Source organism: Bos indicus x Bos taurus, chromosome 16 (genome assembly GCF_003369695.1).
Source record: "Bos indicus x Bos taurus breed Angus x Brahman F1 hybrid chromosome 16, Bos_hybrid_MaternalHap_v2.0, whole genome shotgun sequence".
NCBI classification, from domain to species: Eukaryota; Metazoa; Chordata; class Mammalia; order Artiodactyla; family Bovidae; genus Bos; species Bos indicus x Bos taurus.
In genome coordinates, this window is record NC_040091.1 from 37,984,039 (window position 1) to 37,989,120 (window position 5,082).

General features: G+C 42.5%; 1 non-coding gene across 1 annotated transcript; it reads left to right on the forward strand.

The window, feature by feature from the left end:
• The first annotated feature begins 4,540 nt into the window (after positions 1-4,540).
• Positions 4,541-4,613, forward strand: TRNAE-UUC. Its single transcript has one exon. It is a non-coding gene; the product is annotated as a tRNA-Glu (tRNA).
• Positions 4,614-5,082: the final 469 nt, after the last annotated feature.

The window sequence follows — 5,082 nt, forward strand, 5'->3', positions numbered from 1 at the left end:
TCTGGAGCTCACAATGGCAGCACTGACTCAAGCCTGCCTCCAGAGTTTCTGTAGGTAGTATCTTGTTGCCCAGGAGCACTCACAAGGAAAAAGGATCTTCTGGTGGTCTCACCCCTCTCCTCACGTGCTCCGAATTAATGGTGCCTTGCACCTTGGCAAGTCCGGGGTTCTGAGTATACACTCAGTTGCCACAGCCCAGCCTCTTCAGGCTGTTTCCACACAGTCAGTCCTGGTCCTCTCCCTGGGTCTGACCTCTGAAGCCTGAGCTTCAGCACCCAGCCCCTACCCCTGCCGACAGATAAATATCTCTGGCTGGGGAGCAGAGGGCTGCAATGCTGACCTTCTGTGCAGGTTACCCTTCATTTGCCTTCCACGATCTGGCTGCCGTGCTCTCCTCCAAGGCTCCAAAGCTCCCTCTCAGTCTAGTCTAATCTCCCCACCAGTGAGGAGACTTTCTTGGGTGCAAGAACATTTCCTCCTTCATAGCTCCCTCCCTGAGGTGCAGGCCCCATCCAGTTCCTTCTTTTTTTTTCCTTTTGTCCTATTCGGTTATATGGAGGTTTTCTTGTCTTTTCAGAAGTCTAAGGTCTTCTGTTGGTGTTCAGTAACTGTTCTGTGTGAATAATTCCACTTGTAGAAGGTAAACTTTTCCACTTCCTACTCTTCTGCCATCTTGATACCCATCAGTGTCCACTAAATATGTCATAACACAAGCCACTGCATCTATGGTTCCCATAACGGCTATCGGTATTAAATCAATATATTCTCATCAATGAACAACTACTAAAATTTTTAATCCAACATTTTTTATTATGATAGTAGCCCTTATTATAAAACTTTGACATTCCCCATTCCACTTTTGAGTACTAGAAGTTACACAAGGTATTCATTCCATTAATATCAGGCTTAATCTTCAACATGATAAAAACTTACACTTAGATCAATTTTATATCAAATTCAGAGATGATTCATGGAAAAGACCCTGATCTTGGGAAATATTGAAGGCAGGAGAAGGGGGTGACAGAGAATGAGATAGTTGGACGGCATCACCGACTCAATGAATATGAATTTGAGCAAACTCTGGGAGATAGTGAAGGATGCGGACTCTGGGAGATAGTGAAGGATGCGGAAGCCAGGTGTGCTGCAGTTCATGGGGTTGCAAAGAGTCAGACATGACTTAGCAACTGAACAAAAACAACAACAAATCTAGATATATCAATTATTGCTGTAATATCAATTACAGTTAGAGTACTGAGTAAGGTTTAACCAAACACAACTAAAGAAATCTGCCCTATTTATCAACTGGCCATATTCTAATAGTCTTTTTATAGTAATATCTATTATGATCAGGAGCTTTGGCAGTTGATTAGTATACACCATTAGTAATTAGAGATCCTGATATAGCATCTCCTATAAACAATGTAAGCTCTACTTCTCCCATCATCACTCTTAGGGATTCCTGGATGGCTCAGTGGTAAATAATCTGTCTACTATTGCAGGAGACAAGGGTTTGATTCCTAGGATGGAAAGATCCCTTGGAGGAGGAAAAACTGTCCTTAACCAGTAATTTAACTCTTGAAGGACCTTCGATAGATTTGACTAACTTTTCACTACATTTAGCAGTTGTCTCATCAGTTTTAGGTGCAATCAGTTTTATTACTAGAATTATTGATATAAAACCACCAGCCATATCTCAGCATCAAATACCACGACCGTTTGATCCATTCTAATTACAGCTGTATTTTTACTACTTTAACTTCCAATACTAACAGCTGGTATTACTGTATTATTTATCTTTCCTTCAATTCTCAGTGATAAACTTACTGGGTAAAGTATCCTAGATTATAAGGTTTTCTCTTTCAGCAGAGATAAACTATCCCTGTTCCATTAGGTTTTCTTTCAGGGGTTTTTCTTACTCTTTCACTTGAAATATATTCTTCCATCTTCTCATTTTGTTTAACTTTTTCTGTCTCTATGAATTAGTGAAACAGCTACCTATTCCAGTCTTGAGGGGTGTCTGTGTGGGAGCATTTCTTTGCAGTCAGAGTGTGGGCAGTGGCTTTGGTGGGAGAGCAGCAGTGTCAGGAATCAGTGATCTCTTATACAGAAGGATTCAAAGATGTTTCTGGGATTCAACTGATCTTGAAGGGAATATGTAAACAGGGGAACATATTAGTTAAGGACATGTTTGACTTGGATTTGGCTTTACTCAGTTGGACTTTTTTTGGAGAAGGCAATGGCACCCCACTCCAGTACTTTTGCCTGGAAAATCACATGGATGGAGGAGCCTGGTAGGCTGCAGTCCACGGGGTCGCTAAGAGTCGGATACAACTGAGACTTCACTTTCACTTTTCATTGTCATGCATTGGAGAAGGAAATGGCAACCCACTCCAGTGTTCTTGCCTGAAGAATCCCAGGGATGGGGGAGCATGGTGGGCTGCTGTCTATGGGGTCGCACAGAGTCGGACACAACTGAAGTGACTTAGCACCAGCAGTTGGACTTTTTACCTTCATTTTACATCATTCTTGGCCATTGTAGCAGCCTTTTGGGATTCATGATCTCTGCAGATAAGCAGATAAGTAAACAGATGGAACTAATAACTTAATTATTGTCCCAGAGAATGGGTGACATTCCCAGCCATACCTCCATTAGTTGAAGAGTAATTCTACCTTATTCTCATTTCAGAGGCAAGCAGGAGTGCGATGAACACCCACTACATTAGAATATATCAGGATTGCTAAACTGAACTGGTAAAGGCATATTTATTTCAAAACTTTCTTCCCTAGGAAATTTCTTAAAAACACAACTACATGCTCATACTTTGAAGCATTTTAGTACCTTCACTTCACAGAAGACCCATAATACACTGAGCAATGGTTCACTAGAATAGGGCTATTTCTCTAAAGCAGGGATCAGTTCAGTTCAGTTCAGTCGCTCAGTAGTGTCTGGCTCTTTGCGACGCCATGAACCGCAGCACACCAGGCCTCCCTGTCCATCACCAACTCCCGGAGTTCACCCAAACTCTTGTCCTTCGAGTCGGTGATGCAGAGATAGACCTAGCTAAGTCTCGTCCCATTTGTTTTGTACAACTTGCAAGCCAAGAGTCACTTTTACATTTTGAAATAGTTGGAAGAAAATCAAATAATGTTTCATAACACAGAAAAATTATATGAATTTCACATATCAGTGTCTGTAAGTAAGTTTTCTGAGAACACACCCATGCCCATCAATTTTCTATGGCTGTTTTTACACGACAGCACAGAGTGGAATCATTGCAACAGAGACTGTATGGACTACAAAGGAAAAGTATCTAATATCTGGCCTTTTGCAGAAAAAAGTTTCTCAACCTCAGCTCTAGAGTTCATGTGAGGAAAGGAGGCATTGAATTCCCCAGGTACTACAAAATGAACACCTCTTTACAAGCTTATAAACACATCTTTCTATGCAGTTATGGCAGAGAAGGCAATGGCACCCCACTTTAGCACTCTTGCCTGGAAAATACCATGTACAGAGGAGCCTGGTGGGCTGCAGTCCATGGGGTTGTGAAGAGCCGGACACAACTGAGTGACTTCCCTTTCACTTTTCACTTTCCTGCATTGGAGAAGGAACTGGCAACCCACTCCAGTGTTCTTGCCTGGAGAATCCCAGGGACAGTGGAGCCTGGTGGGCTGCCGTCTATGGGGTCACACAGAGTTGGACACGACTGAAGTGACTTAGCAGCAGCAGCAGCAGCAGCATGCAGTTATGGGGACTGTACAAAACAAAGAACAGAGAAAAGAGAGAGAGCTAGTAGGGTCTAGGTACTCAGCACCAACATTCCTTCAGGAAATCATTGTCATTCCTTTCATGGAAACACTCACTTTTAAACTATCACCTAGAACCTTGAAACTACAGGATTCAGGAGAAGAATAGTCAAATAGAGTGTGTAGGCAGTGTGGCCAGGAATTAACAGTAATCTTATGATTCACTAGGGACACATTTTTGGGGTGCCACACTCTTCTAAGCTAAATTGTTATTCCTAATGTTCTCTCTCACCAGCCCCACTCCAGAGATCCTGAAGGAAACCACATAAAAGAGTGTGGAAAATAGGGGCGATGATGCAGGGAGTGGCCACTCCAACCAGGGCCTGGGCATTTGGGATTCTGAAGATGAGAGGGCTTTGCAGAAAACTGCAGCAACCAAAAACTAGGCTGAGGTGCCAGGGAGAGAGGATGGGCTAGTTAATGGGTACACCACAGATGAAATACACTCCTATAAAGGGCAGAAAGGGGGAAGAGTAGCCTTTTTTACCTTGTGGAGAGAGACAATAGCATCAGAGGCCAAGACAGAACTAGGTGTGATGTGCACACCCTTAGACAAAATAAGGTTATACAGACAGTACTGCTTCCTCAGGAAGGTATCTGTGATCACTATAGTTTGTGTAGCATTAAAAACTAAAAAGAGCTCTATACAAAACGAGAGGAGATAAAATCATGTGAATTGAATTGCAGCCTAGAAAATTTAGGAAACCTATGATTTTAAAAAGTTGTTCTGGGGACTTCCCTGGTGGTCCAGTGGTTAAGACTCTGCACTTTCACTGCAGGGGACACAGGTTTGATCCCTGGTCAGGGAATTAAGATCTTGCATATCATGCAGCACAGTAAAAATTTTTTTTAATAAAAATAAAATTAAAAAGTGGTTTCTTCTTACTTACAATGCACATTTACCATATTGCTAACTACATGCCAGATTTATACATACATACATATATATATATATATATATGCTATGCTAAGTCACTTCAGTCGTGTCCGACTCTGTGCGACCCCATAGACGGCAGCCCACCAAGTTCCCCCGTCCCTGGGATTCTCCAGGCAAGAACACTGGAGTGGATTGCCATTTCCTTCTCTAATGCGTGAAAGTGAAAAGTGAAAGTGAAGTCGCTCAGTCATATCCGACCCTCAGCGACCCCATGGATGGCAGCCCACCAGGCTCCTCCGTCCGTGGGATTTTCCAGGCAAGAGTACTGGAGTGGGGTGCCACTGCCTTCTCCGACATATATATATATATATATATATGTATGTATGTATAAATATAAATAC